Raw genomic sequence first — 15,659 nt, 5'->3', positions numbered from 1 at the left:
TAAAGAGACGAGGCCCTGCCTCTCAAGGTCTTGTATATTGTGAAGTTTGAAGATGATCCTGTGGGATTATGATATTATTTTATGCCATGTTAGACCCATAATTAAAGATTGTGAATTATTATGTAGTTTCAGTTTGCATTATTCTCCTGAACTAGAATAAGGTGATAATTATTACATTTGGTAAACTGATTTGCATTACATTAGACTGTTGATTTATTGTGAATGAATGATATTGTTTTATGATGCATTATACTGCTGAGTTATAAGAAATACTGTTCACAGAAAGTCATCGTCTCATTTGTCTGATTAGAAGAGAACAGAGCATACTGCCCCATTTCATCAGGAGCAGATAAACAGGGAGCCAAGGTCGTAGCTTAGGCGCTGTGTGAGAAAGAATGTTTAGGCTCTGATGATTAGGTGGGGGCCAATAGAGGCTATAAGAGTTTGATCAAGGCTCCACCATTTTGAGATCTGATGCTGTCTGTGTATGGTGTCCATCTCCCACGCGTGTGTTCATTAAATCATCGTTTGACTTGACCCGGCCGGACCAGTGTTGTTATTTTGGTTTTCCTCCTGTATCCATTCCCAATATTTGAATCCGTAACAGTTTTGGGGGCTCGTCCTGTGGTATTGGGATGGAAGTTTTGGAGGCTTGGACGGTCCGAGGTGGTCAGACGGGCAGACATTATCCGGCAATCGAACTGAGTGGACAGGCGCCTTTAAAAAAGAGGTAGGCACAGGCCTGTTGATTTGATCCGAAGTGTGCTGAATTGGACGATGAAATTAAATGTCTATTCAGTAAAAGTTGCCGGTGAGTGTCTGTTTTGATTTTGATGAAAAATCTCATGAGTTTTGAAACTTGAAATAAGCTTAAAGGTAAAAATACTGAGTTAGAGTCTCAGGTAAAGGTAAAAATACTGAGTTAGAGTCTCAGGTAAAGGTAAAAATACTGAGTTAGAGTCTCAGGTAAAGGTAAAAATACTGAGTTAGAGTCTCAGGTAAAGGTAATAATACTGAGTTAGAGTCTCAGGTAGATGGATAGGGAATTGGTCAGTTTGGGAGTTAGAGTCTCCATTGGTCTAAAGATTGCATCTGTGTTGGTCATGTTGCGAGTTAGAGTCTCCATTGTCCATAACGTTGCATCTGCCTCAGTCATACTCTTGTTTTTGGGTGTTGTCTGTTGTTTAAAAGTATTATAAATTTTGTTAGAACGGTGGTTAGAGTCCACTAAGAGGCGCATAGCCCGGAGGTTACGCTCCCTCCTGGCCGCGGACGCGCGACCTTGACCTGTCGGCGAACAGGGTTAGTTCAGTTGGCTTGACTGTGGGGTACAGGGCATCCTGGAACAAGCTAGGAGTTAGAGTCTCCTTATCTGCGCTTTTTTGGGCACTGTAAATTGACTTAGGGATTTTAGAGATGAGGCCAGATACAGTTAAAGTCTGATACTGGTTAATTGATTACAAAAAAGTTGGACTTTCTTCGGTTGGACCCGTTATCTTAAATTTGTCAAAATTGTGTAGGCGCTAAAACTTTCAGGCCTGAGAGTGATTGTAAATATAAGACGTCTTTGTAAAATAATAGAGAGTTGAGTGTGAAACGAGGCTGTGTGTGACGACAGTGCGCTGCGAGCTATTTTTAGATAGTGTGTGAACATGCAAATGAGGTGGCTGCTGTGAAGCCCACAGAGGACTTCCTGTTTAGCGTGTTATTGAGTTTTATAAGTATAATTTGCAAATAATGATACATGCCTGTAATTAAAACGCTGATTTTGCTGATTATAATATTACAAATAAAGTTTTGAATGACTACGGTGAATGTTTAATGTTTGGCTGAGTTTTGATATAGGAGAGACGGCTTCGCAGCTGCTGGGGGTAAGTGACCGGAAACTTGCATGCCCATAAAAGGCAGCTGCCTGACTGTGTGAACTATGCACCAAGAGAGAGAGTAAAATCTAGGTGGATGAATTAAATGGATGTTGTAAGAAAAATAGTAAATGAATGTTTTAGTCTCTTAATACAGGTGGATTTCTCTCAACCAGGAGACCTGAGTACAGCAGCAAAAGGATAGATTAATAAAATTGGGACGACACACATGCCAAGCTCTGGCTCAAAAATTTTACAGGTTGACCTATCACTTTGTCCCCACCCGAAAAAGAAGCTTAAAGGACATCTTCTCCTCCAGTTATCGGTTACCATCACTGGAAATTTTCAGGCAAGTTTTTCACTGAATTGTTTTTGGCACCATGTGTCCCTGAATCTCACAAGCAAGCTCTAATTCCTGGCTGAAGACATGGAATGCTGTTATTTAAGGTGGGAAATCAAAATTTGGGAAACAAGATTAAAAACATACACAATTAGAGAAATGCCTTGTTTGAGAAAAAAGTTAAAATATCCCACCCACAAACGCACATACACGCAATGAAGAAACAGCTTACATTCATGAACACGTGAAGATTTTCCAGCAAGTTTAAAGCAGCGAAACTTAACATACACCTGATGTTAAATGATAAAGTCTATCCACTACTAACAATTAAAGTCTCTGGGTTGCAGGACAACAACTTGACTTCAAAATGACAGACACTGGTAAATCACAAACCAGTGATGAAATAATACATTTAGTGGTTAAAAGAGTCGAATTGTGACATGTTTTTTTTTTTTTCTGATTGAATAATACAAGAGATTACTGAATGAAATAAAATTCCTTTTTTGAATTATTAAACATGATCTTAAGAATTTTAACGTGTACCTGTGTTGTCCTGTCAACTTGGTGGGTTATGAGTTGATTATATAGTGAGAAAAAACAAAAAAAAGGGGGGGAGAAGGCTGACACAGGGCCTGGCCCCTCTCTGAATAACATAGCCAAAACAACATTATTTTCAAACAACATCATTTTCCTGTTCGTCTGTTTTTGTTTTGTTTTTGTTTTTTCTCTTTATGCTTAATTACAGGCTGCTTTGTCGGCCCGGAAAGCCGAGGCTGACCTGGACTCCTGCTCTCCCCTCTACCATCTTTGCTCTCCCTTCTACCATCTTTGATGTGACCCTGACCAAATGCTACAGCAGCTGGACTCACAACAACAGCCTGAGAATGTCAACAGTGCTGCAGGAAAGAGATCTCATGCAGCGGAGACGGAGAACGTTAAATCCAAGGCCCGTTTCACTACACGGGGGAGATTTCCAGACAGCTTCAGCTGACAGAGCTGTGACGAGACGCCTATTAAGCCCGGATGAAAAGTGAGGCCGAGCAAAAGAATGCTGACCTTAACAACTCTGCATTAAAACTGTGCAGGACAGTGATGGACCAACACGGAGGATCGGGCAGCAAAAAGGGCGTGCCAGAGACACGAGGAGTAACTGAGGTCAGAAGGCACCTCAGATTGGACAAAAGCAGCAGAAGAACATAAGCTGAAGGCACAGGTGTCGGGGCTCGGTCAGGAGCTGACCTCTGAGAAGAGCCGAACAGCAGAGCTGCAGAAGGCCGTGGAGCAAAGCAAGGAAAACATCAATAAACTTCAATCTGACGTGTACGGAAAAGACTCGTGAGGTTTCTGCCCTCAGTGAGAGCTCAAGACATCAGAGCAGAAACTGAGCATGGCTCAGGAGGAGCTGGCTGCTAATCGAACCCATCAGTCAGGCTTAGAGTCCCAGATACAGGACTTGAAATCAGCCCGGAGCTTGCTGGAGCAGGAGGTTGTCAAACCTGACGAGAAGCTCCAACAGCAGGAGCAAACCCTGAAGGACCTACAGAAGCAAAAAGGGTCAAGTTAAGGAGGAGCTGGACAAGGAGAAGATGCAGGACACTGGAGAAAAGGACTGCCTCAATTGGGGCCAGAACCAGTATGGAGAGAACTTTGGGCAGCAGCACCAATGGACCCAAACGGACTGAAAAGGAGGAGAGCAGGACCCCAGAGCACGCTTCAGGCCATGGTTTACCCAGAACACCAGAACAGGAAAGTGATGAACACAAACACACACACAAACACACACATTTACATACACTGACTCAGAATCAAGAGAAACACACATATGAACACATATGCACTTGTTGATTGACTGAGAAATGACACACACGCACGCACACAAATCAAAATGCTGATTCAATTCACGGAGAAGTGATCCACACACACATACACATGTTTGTGCAATGAAGAGTGATACACACACGCTGCTGCAATGAAGAATGCTTTACTAACAAATGCTATGCTGATACGCAAAATGCTGCACACAAACGTCCAAATACAGAATTTGTTACAACAACAAGAAGCCATTGATTGTTTAATTGGTTAAATGCATTTCATGACACCCAGAGGGCATTTGTGCAGATTTAGGGGACAGGGTCTAGAGCAGTTTGGTTATGAAAACAATGTCTGTGAGTGATGTCTGTTTATGGCTCAAGGCCTCAACTGAATTGTTTACTGTGCTTCACACAGCCTGATAAGGAGCAGTGGTACAGAGTGAAAATGATGAATTAACAGTGTGAGCCTTATTTCGGAGAGTCACATGTTTGTGATTGAGATTTAATTGAAGGAGGAACACACTAAAAATAAAAAATAAAATAAAATAAAAATAATAACAATAATAAAATATAAAATAAAGAGAAGAAAAGGGGGCCAGCCCTCGGATTTACGTAAGCATCCTACATGTATTTAACACAATTGCCTCAGGCTTTAAAGATCTGTACAAAATTCAACAGGAAATCATAGCTTTCCTGTATTTCCTACATTGTTGGCATGCTGGTGAGTGCTGTTGCTCCACAGTAAGAAGGTCCTGGGTGCAGGTCCACAGTCTGGCTAGTTTGCAGTGGTTTCTCTCTGGGTATTCTGGTTTCCTGCCACAGTGAAAAGTCATGCAGCTGTTAGAGCTAGGTTAATTGATGATTCTAAATTATCCGTGAATGTAAGTGTAAATGGTTGTTTGTTTTTAGGTGATAGACTGGTGACCGGTTCGGGGTGCACCCTGCCTCGTAACCTATCACTTTAGAGTTATTTCCCAGCCCTCGTGCAATTAGGATAAAGATAGGAGGATGGTAGTTGTTGTAGACCCATTCAATTTTTATGGTAATCAGAATTTAGACTTTGTTGAACCGTAGGCAATATGAAGACAACATGTAGTATTTAAGGGACCAAGTAGAATTTGGATAAAAGTTAGTGAATAGTGTTGAAAAAATGACAGAATTGTGAAGGATTAAAATATTCCAGGAGCTTAACTTACTCCATCTGAACATGTCTTAATCGTGTAATATGAACTCAAAATGCACAGGTTTACTGAATATGAAAAGGTTGTGTTGATTTAACTCAGTTGTTTAAGTTTCTACCAAAGCAAAACATTTGTGTGCAACTAGTGTCCACTATTGAATCAAATAAGTCCAACACGTTTTTGTCAGTGCAAAAAGAAGTTACGGTACCTGTATGCTTACACAATATTGTCCCGGGACGGAGAAAAACTTTCTGGTGAAGTTTTGGTTGATTTTGGGTTTTGCTTAACACTAGGTTGATTTTATCAGTGAGGTTTGGATTGTTTTCTTTCTCTAAGAGAGAGAAAGATGGTTTTATGCTTGGACATGTTTCCAACGGGCCCCAGTATTTGTTATTATATGAGTATTTTATTGGTTACGTTTGTCTTTGCTTTTGTTACAGTGCACTGAAATAAGAACATCTGAGAGGAGTGATCCACCGGTGGTGATATTTTGGTATTTTGTGAGTTCCTGATTTAACAAATCAGCTCTTTAATCCAGGCCTGAGAGATTGAACTTTAAAGCGCTATAAAACATGATTACTAGAAACAGTTGCAAAGTATTTTTCTCCATAATTATAATGGGCTCTGGAGAAATTCACTTATATGGGACATTGATCACATGAGAAGTCCTGAGCCTAAAAGGATTGCAGCGAGTCAATCCAGTCCAAAAAAACAAGGAACTGTTTTCCTTTAGAATGATGACGTCATCTTGCTGGTGATGGAGCCTCGAATAGGTTGCGTGTGAGACTCCATTATCAGCAATATCTGGTATGAATGTGTGTGAATGTATGCATGTGACTGGACTGTGATGGACTGACGACTAAATGTTTAAACTGACTTGACACTGAGACAAAAACGGTACCGACTTTAGGATTAGTACATGTCTACAAACAATTCACCCAGCTTGTAAAAGAAGGGTGGATGTTTTGTCTCGCTTTGTTTTGTTTTTGCAGGAGTAGGAGGACAGAGACTAGGGGGGGAGGCTGTAGTTTCACATGAGTGTGAACTGCAGACTTAACCCTTTGGTTGCTAATTTTGAGTTACTGATGTTTCCATCAAGAAAATTGTGTTTTATTAGCTGTGTTTCGATTAATGTATCACTTTATATTGTTGGGAATGTTAAATGCTAAAGTGAAGAGAAGCTTTGATTTCACTCATGACTGAACATGTTATTACTAACCATAGCCGGCCACTGTAAAAAGTCAATCAATTTTGATAGAAAAAGCAAGAAAAAACTCTATTGATACCTACACAGCAAATCCAGCATGTCTAAATTAACACTGTCAGATTTGATTTCAACACTTTTAAAGTGTCTATATGGGTGGACACCAGAGAGTGTTAATTTGACTCTTTTTGGAGAGTTGGTACGTTAACTCTGATTTAGTGTTAAACACCAAATCTCTCTGGAGTTGATAATTTGGCACTTGGTGTTAAGAGTTTATATATTAAATCTCAAAGAGTATTTTAGTTTAACTACGTAGGAGTTATCTTCTAATTAATTCTAAAAAGCGGGAATTTTACTGTTCTGAACTTCTAGAAATTTCTTTTGGAAATAAACATTTACTAAAAAGACGCAATGGTTTTTGAAAAACATTTATTCTGAACTGTGCACCACAATTTCAAAACATTTTCTGAAAGATGTAACAGTGTACATGTTCTCACTTTCATTGGAATTTCGTTTGTTAGGGGGTCTGACATGGGTGAGCTGGTGGATGCGGATAGCAGCATTCTCATCACTTGTTTCAGTGGATACAAAATACAGTATGTATGTCCTTAGTTCATCACTTTGTGGAACTTCGGCGCACTTCTGCTCTCCCCCATATTCGATCTTCAAAAGGATATCCTATGTGGAGATTGAATAAAAATTAGTTGACACTAATTAATGGCACAAATCAATTGCAGCACAGTTAAAAAAAAAAAAAAAAAAAGGAATCCTTTTTGAGCCATTACTTGTGTAAAGTATTTTCCCAAAAGACAAGGACACAGGCAACAGGTAATACTGAACTAAATGTAAAACCTGAACCTTTTTCATTTTTACCTAAAACCGTGTGCACAAAACTCTGGAGGGATCTAAATGCTAACGTAGAACTCAGTCGGGACTTGGGACATCTGCTACTGCTGTTTGCTCGGTTTTTTTTTATGGGAGATCGTTTTCAGGCTTCAAGTAGCACCATTATATCAACATTTCACATTCTAGACATTGTTTTAAGTGTATTTGACCAAGAAATTTGACTGAAAATTCACATGCAAGCTTTTTTTCAAGGCTGTGGTATTTGCCCGCAAACAATACCTTTCAGCTAGCTAAAACAGAATATTATGCTATCAGCGAGCAACATGGCTAATGCCTTTCACACAGCTTTGTCTCAACTCCAAAGAGCCACAGAAGTAAAAGCTAATAACAATAATTGAAACAATCTTTGAAAACATGACTTACCAAGCATGGCAAACAACTCAAATATGTAGAGCAAAATGTTTTGAAACGGCTTCACTTCAGCTTCGATTGGAGCCGTGCTGGGGGCGGAGTCTGTGAATTTACTCTATTGGTGTCATAGCCCCTGTAGGAGTTCAGAGTTAAGAGGTCAAGCGTTAATGTTTCCATTGTAACACCTCCAGATTTGAAATAGAAACACTCATTTTTAACACTCGATTTTAACTACTATCATTTTACACCTGAGAGTTAAATGAAAAGAATGTGACTCTACTTAGAGTGAAATTAACTGTAAGACTACTAACACCAAAACATTTAACACTTTTGAATTTGCTGTGTATGAATAACAGGGGAATGATAGACTTGTCACATTCAAAATAGAGATATGTAATGACAAACTTTGGTCAACGTCATTTAGGTTCTCCATTGAAATAGTCAATAATTTAGAAAAGTAAGATAGAACCGACAGGGGCATGTGGTGCTGCACAAGAACAAGAGCAAAATAAAGAAAAATTATTGTGTTTAGCTTTGATAAATTAAAATTAAAATGTACCATTACACTCAGAGGATCAATATGAAATTCAATATATGCTAATTTTGTATGAAGTACATGACTGATAACTGTTCTGTCCTGAGCTTTTGTTTTTACAGCGCCCACTTGACCACACCAACAGTTTCTCGCCACCAAAAGCGGGAACTTGCAAAGAATAGGGAGGAATATCATCAGAAGTGGGAAAGGTAAGCCCCGATGGGGGTGATAATGTAACACACCCAAAGAAAGATTTTAGGTCTGACCAACCGTCTCAGTCGTGGGCAAAACGATGACAGTCAATAAAATTCTAAAAGATAATTTAGTGACAAAAAATATCAAGAGAAAAGATAAAACAGTCCAGTGTCCCATTCATGAATCAAATAAAAACACACAGTCCCAAGGCCAGAGCCAGCTATGCCACACGGCCAGTTGCACTCCACATGTTGCCTTTAACAGGGGTAGAAGTTGTCCTTGGAGACCCACTACCCTGCAAGCATATAGCCAGTGATCACTCCAGCCTCTGCAACTCTGCTGCCTTTAGGCTGTGGCATATAATAGGCCCTGGCCTGAACAGAGAGACAAAATGACACCTTCAGTATAAAATTCATAGCGCAAAACCCATCCATCCCAAACATATCAGATTATCCCATTACATACATGCACAGAGAGACAAAATGACACAGCAGTGTTTGTAGTGTGGGCTATAAGTAGACCAGTGTATCAGTGCAATCAAGTACACCTGCCTCTAATTAGTCCAACCCCATTCCAGCCATTGGCTCACCAAAATGTGACACACACACAAAAAAAAAAAAAACCACTCCCAACCCAGTGCAACTTCACACAATAATATGGAGCTGAATTAACACGGGCACACTAGTCTACCATGTTACAATAACACCATTAATTTCACGTATGGTCAAATTCTTAAAACTTGACCCCAAACATGAAAAATTGTGGAGTTCTAGATAAACATAATGCAACAAACCACATAAGGATGGAGCATTGGAATTAATAAGATGGTGAAAAAACACGCAGGAAAAATGTTGATCATGTTGATTATGTTTATTCTAGTGTGCAGGGATTGGCTAATCTGACCAGGAAATGTTATAAATGGATTGTCGGAACAATCAGCGTTAAAATCACCTTTGACAGTCCAGACTAAGATGGCGTTGGACATCTTCAGGGCGGAAAAGGGTTGGTGTGACCAAGGTGTGGTTTGGCTTGTTGTATGTATATTTCATAATGATACAGCTCTGGATGGACCAGTTACCAGGGCATGGAAGGAGGACAGACTTATTAAATGAGGAGAAGGAATTTTCTGGGATTGGAGATCCTGTGGGTGAGTGGTTGACTAAAAGCATGCATAAAATAAAAGCTATTTTTTGTTATTGATTGGTAATAGATTGATAATTGGCCACATTCACAGTTGTATTGACTTGTAGTGGATGTAGTCTACTTCATGTTTAAGCACTCTAATTAACAGATTGAAAATAGTGACATTAAAGGAAGAATATGCAGCACCACCCTGTCAGATGCCAGTGCCGGTGGGGCTCAGTGATGAATCAGGTGAGCTTAATGGCTGAATTAAAACATAGATGCCCCTGCTGTGGTCAGTAAGGGATAAAAAGGGTGTGTTTTACTGTTATTTTAGCATCAGCATTATTGCTGCATCAGAATCATATAACAAGCATTGCATTGAACATTTATTGAAGCTATTGACATATTAACATTTGTATTACAGTGATTGTTATAACCCCATGTTAATCTTCTATCTATAGGTGTCAAAAGTAGTCAACAAGTTCATGTTGAAGTGAAGTTCATAATAATACAGGTTTTGTTTGTAGACGATTGTGAAGACGCAGGCTCTGGGCGGAGCCAGGTGTTGAACAGATCTAACATGACAATTAAATTCATTTCATTCCCTAACACAGAATAACAAGATTGGACCAACGACACTGGATAGGAGAAAGTCTGATACTTTCTAAGATATGAGCTCACTAACCTTGTTTTTTAATTTTCTAGCTTAATTGAATGGACACATGTTAGAATTAGAAATGGCTAATTTGTTTTTTATGTCTTTTATTAGAATGAGTGGTTTTAATCATTTTTATATATATCTTGCAAATGTGCTTATAATGAGTTGGCACTCGGTCTTTTGAAGGTCATAAGCTTCGTTCGGCGATAGTCCGGACTGATAAAGTGTAAGAAATGCCTTGAGTGCAGCGGGTTACATGCAAACACGCTTACACACACATACACTAAATTACGATAAGTCCTTGAGACATTCTGAATATTTTAAACAAATTCTGAATCACCAAAAGATCAGTAGACAGCAACATTAGATTGTTAGAGCTAGGAAGAGAGGTGTTTTGGTTTTCTGTCTCTTACAGAGAAAGGAACAGACACCAGACGAGGTCACAGATATACGAGGATCCTTGGCAGCAGAGACAGTTACGGTGACTGCGGAAACATCAACTGGGTTCAAGTGTCATGGCATTTTGGGCTCCAGTTAGTCACCTAAAAAGGATGGATCAAATAAACACAGCGATAACCACGAAGGGGTTGACGGAAATCCAGGAACACCACACCAACGACGTTCGAGAGGCTGTTGGTCACAAGGAGAACACCTTTCTGTTCCTTTTCCTGGGGAACACAGCTGTGATCCCAGAATACACAGATCATTGTTTGAAATAGGGGCAGAATAATCCCCTGATCTGTGCAACGACTGAAGGGTTGTCTAACCCCTGAGGTTGAAGGAAGCAAGAGCAGAGGAGACCCGACTGGAAGACACTGGTGCCTACAGCAATAAAATAAAGGTTAAAAGCTCCTCGGACAGAGGTTCTAGTCCGAGTACGTTTGGAGGGTATAAGGTAGCACCGAAATAAAGCTGTGGGAGAACTGGGGAGTGATGGGAGTATCATCTGTACCTACTGTTGTTGTTGTAATAAAAGTTTTTCTTGCATCTGAACTGCGTAAACACAGAGGTCATCTCACATATGGTTCACCCAACAGGGGGACAAAAGGCCTGAGGAGTAAGGAGAAATGAACCCGGCAACACTGGATTGCAGGGTGTAAGTGAGCTCTTTATGTCTAAAGAGCTCATCAGGGGGAATTGTGGGATTATGATATTATTTTATGCCATGTTAGACCCATAATTAAAGATTGTGAATTATTATGTAGTTTCAGTTTGCATTATTCTCCTGAACTAGAATAAGGTGATAATTATTACATTTGGTAAACTGATTTGCATTACATTAGACTGTTGATTTATTGTGAATGAATGATATTGTTTTATGATGCATTATACTGCTGAGTTATAAGAAATACTGTTCACAGAAAGTCATCGTCTCATTTGTCTGATTAGAAGAGAACAGAGCATACTGCCCCATTTCATCAGGAGCAGATAAACAGGGAGCCAAGGTCGTAGCTTAGGCGCTGTGTGAGAAAGAATGTTTAGGCTCTGATGATTAGGTGGGGGCCAATAGAGGCTATAAGAGTTTGATCAAGGCTCCACCATTTTGAGATCTGATGCTGTCTGTGTATGGTGTCCATCTCCCACGCGTGTGTTCATTAAATCATCGTTTGACTTGACCCGGCCGGACCAGTGTTGTTATTTTGGTTTTCCTCCTGTATCCATTCCCAATATTTGAATCCGTAACAATCCACAAAAAATGTGGGTAATATAAAGTTCTTATCATTATTAACATTTGGTGTGACCTTGAGCCAATTTTAACCAAAATTAATGTCTCGCGCTGTTATTGGTATTTACCATCACAGACAATTTGAAAATGATATCTTAGACTTGTATTAGCATTCCAAGCTTTACATTGACTACGTATTTTACATTTAATAACTATCTGAGAACTTGGAGTAGCCAACAGCAGATGATCCTTTAAGTAAATTGGCATCCCACCAAACTGAACTGCTGACATGATGATGGCACTAGTTAGAGGATCACCAAAGCATATGTCCAGCTTTGGGTTTTTTTTTCATTAAGCGTTTTTGGTAACTCATGTGATCTTCTGTGATTTCACATACATCAGTATAGATCATATAGCATATAATGACCGTTTTGGCCACCTGGTATTCTCTGGGAATCCAACCTTCTTGTCGTTATGTGTATTATTTAAATATTTTTGTAATTTTTTTACCAGCCACCGTGAATCATGAAGGTCCAGGGAATTTCTTGACTCTTACAGCTGGGTATGTTTTAAGTCAAACTGCTGTGCTAATATTGTACTTTTCTCTGAGGAAATTCTTGATATTTTTATTATTAAGGGTATGTTTTTTGTGTCTTTGGGGGGAGCAGGTTTAAGTTATAATGGCAATAATTGTTACTGTCCTTTTGAAGTCTGCAGCTTGGATGATGCCTACAGTTTAAAGGTCATGATCCGAATGTTGCTTGTTAAATGTAAAAGTTTGATTAAATTATGATATTATAAATGTTTTTGTTTTGTTTCACTTCCTCAGGTATAACTTCCTAGCATGAGATTGGACCCATTGCCTTCAGATTTACCTTCATTCTTTTGAGGCATTAATTACGGTTAAACTGGATCCATGTGGTTATTTGGTGTTGGGTTGAGAGGTTTTGCGGTTTGTGAAGTGTGTTATCCTGTTGAAAGCAACCATCAGAAGGTGATTTTGATCATAAAGTGATAGACATGGTGAGCAACAATGATCAGGGTGGTGTTTAAACAGTTTGCAGTTTGTAGAAAGTGGTTCCAAGAGTGCCAAGAAAGTGTTACTCACACCATTACACCACTAGCAGCAGTGTTGGAGAGTAACTGAATGTACCAGCGTTATGTATTTAACCTCCTAGGACCCGGTGCCCACATATGTGGACATCACATTTTGGGTTGTCTAGAACAAAATACAAAATTTTGCTCTACAAGGGCCAGATAAACACTTACATGGATATTATGGTGCCACTGTTCTATCAAAATCAGTAAAAATAAAAAGCCATTTTGCAGATCTCTAGCATTAGAAGCCAAAAAATGTGTATCATATAGGTGTTATTTTGGTCCTTTACACGTCACACATAGTTGCGATAAAAACAACTCCTTCCTTGTTATTTAGTTCTGCTTTTTCTGTCTGGTTTCCTGTATTTTATTAATATGCCTCTGTTGCTAAGTCGACCTGTCACCCTCTGACCTAGTTCTCTCTCACAGCTGGCCTTGCTTTATACAGGCCTTTATTATTAAAATACATAAAACAATATAATCAGAAAAAAGCACTAAGAATATATATTTATTCCGTAACATTGGGCACAGGTTTAGCTCTAATGGATGAGCGTGCACTCATATGGCCCATGGCCGAGAGTGGCCGACCAGAGTTTTCAGTATAACCCGCGGGACCCTTTTTTTAAAAAAAAATTTTATTACTATTAATGAGGGCTATTCACCACCGAGCTAATGTTGTTAGCTGGCGTTAGTTCATAGACTGCAGACTGTTAGGCCATTTCTCCATGCTCAAGTGCTTCCTGAGAAAGCAATGACATCACTGCTCGAGAGTTTTTACTGCCATCCCCTCTTAATTTAACTGTGATTAATATTTGCAATGGAAATTACACATGACATAAAAATACACATTATGTAGTAGATTTCTTTATGAAAGAAAAACATACTCTTAAAAAAAGATTATCAAGCGCTTTGGCAAAATTTGTTTTTACGTATCATCTGTTTCATAATATCTAATAAGCTACAGTTAAGCACAATCACTACATGACAGAAACACAAGCTTAACCCTTTGATGTCCTCACCAAGAAAAAAGTCAATGGGAATTTTTTTTTTTTTGCATTTCTTATTGATTTGGGTTGGTAATTACCACAATTAATTTTTTTTTTTCAATAGACCCTGTAGTTTTTAAAATATTGATCTGTACCAAACGGTTGAGATGTCCGTTTATGGTAAAATGTCATGCAAATACAAGTACATTAGATATTGCAGTTGAAGAAAATCAAATAAAGGGCCAAATTATAATTAAATTAAAAACAAAAACTATCCCGGGCATTGGATACAGTTTATTTATAGTAGCATGCCAGTGAACATTCAGTTGATGGAATGAAAACAGCAAAGTATTATATCAAACAACAAAATACATAGTTTTTTCATCTGCAAATGTGAAAAATGTGCTGTGTGTGTTCAAATGCTACTGTGCAAAATCAGTTTTGTTTTTAAAAAAATAAAATAGAAAAAGTGCAAATCAAGCACATCTGCATGTGGTTTTGGTTGTTGGGGTCTTAGTATGTAGCATTTATTCTGTGGTCTTGGAGAGCTGGATCATGGTTGTCCAACTCTAGATGCTGGCTTGTTAACTTGGTTCAGACACAGCCAGGTGAAAACCTTTTGAGAGCCATCGGTTTCTGGTCCAGTAGGGCACAGGCCCTCTTGTAGACCAGGTATTCAAGTCAAGGATGTACCTGAAAAGTGGAATATGCCATCTCCTTAACTTGTAACTTGGGATGAGTGATGGGCATGGAATGGTGATCTTTGCATTGGACTCTTTGCTCCACCGTTTGACCGATGAAAGAAGCATGAACAGACAGGCATTGTTTAGGAGGTTGACACATTTCTTGTCTAACCATTTCAATGCAATCAGACCTTCATCAGACCTGTAATAACAGGCTCCATGGCCCTTCTTCATCAGGTCTTTGTCTGCCATCAGGGGAGCTCCACCGGTGCAGTTTGGTTATACAGTACCAATGCACCTGACACCCAAGGAGGTGTGCAAGTTCTCGACCAAGCAGAAACCTTTGAAGAGCTGGGGTTCTTTTATGGGTTTGCATAGTGTTTTTTACAACTTTGCCCCCTTAGAGGGAGCTTCTGTTCCTTTTCACTCAGGGGAGCATTGAAGAATGTGGACCTCCCTTGATACAGCAGCAAGTCATGGATGATGCCAGATGAACTTGCTTGGCAGAACAATTTAAAGCCACACTCATCTGGTTTGTTGGCAAGCCCTTGTGGCTTCATATGAAACCACAATCTCAAACACACTGTGGTTGAAGGTGGGTAGTATCATGAGTATCATGTCACAGGACAATGTGATTTTTAGCCATATAATTGTTTAGTGTCCATATAGTACTTGTTCAGTATGAAATTATAATTTTGAAAACTTAGTAATATTAATTTACCAGCTACTGTAATTCGGTTAAAAGGTAATCAGTTGTGATATTTGTGATTTCCACATGTTATTCTTGATTTTTACAATATTTACTAAAATTAATTCAGAAAGTTACAAAAATGAATTACTAAGGAAATTATTTCAGCATATTCTTGCTGTGCTAACACTTAATGTGATTTATCAATAGCAAGGGATAAACAAAATGGGTCAAGTGGTCTGATTTTATGGCAAATAATTAATTTTAATAACATTTAGGTTATGTTAGCATTAGCACCATAAAGGGACAAATCAACCGTTTGGTTGACCACTTTTTAAAAAAATTATTCAACAATTAATTTCACTTTTTT

Source organism: Neolamprologus brichardi, chromosome 19 (assembly GCF_056152115.1).
Source record: "Neolamprologus brichardi isolate AB-2024 chromosome 19, ASM5615211v1, whole genome shotgun sequence".
Classification (NCBI taxonomy): Eukaryota; Metazoa; Chordata; class Actinopteri; order Cichliformes; family Cichlidae; genus Neolamprologus; species Neolamprologus brichardi.
The sequence above is the reverse complement of the archived record's forward strand: the minus strand, read 5'-3'. Positions refer to the sequence as shown.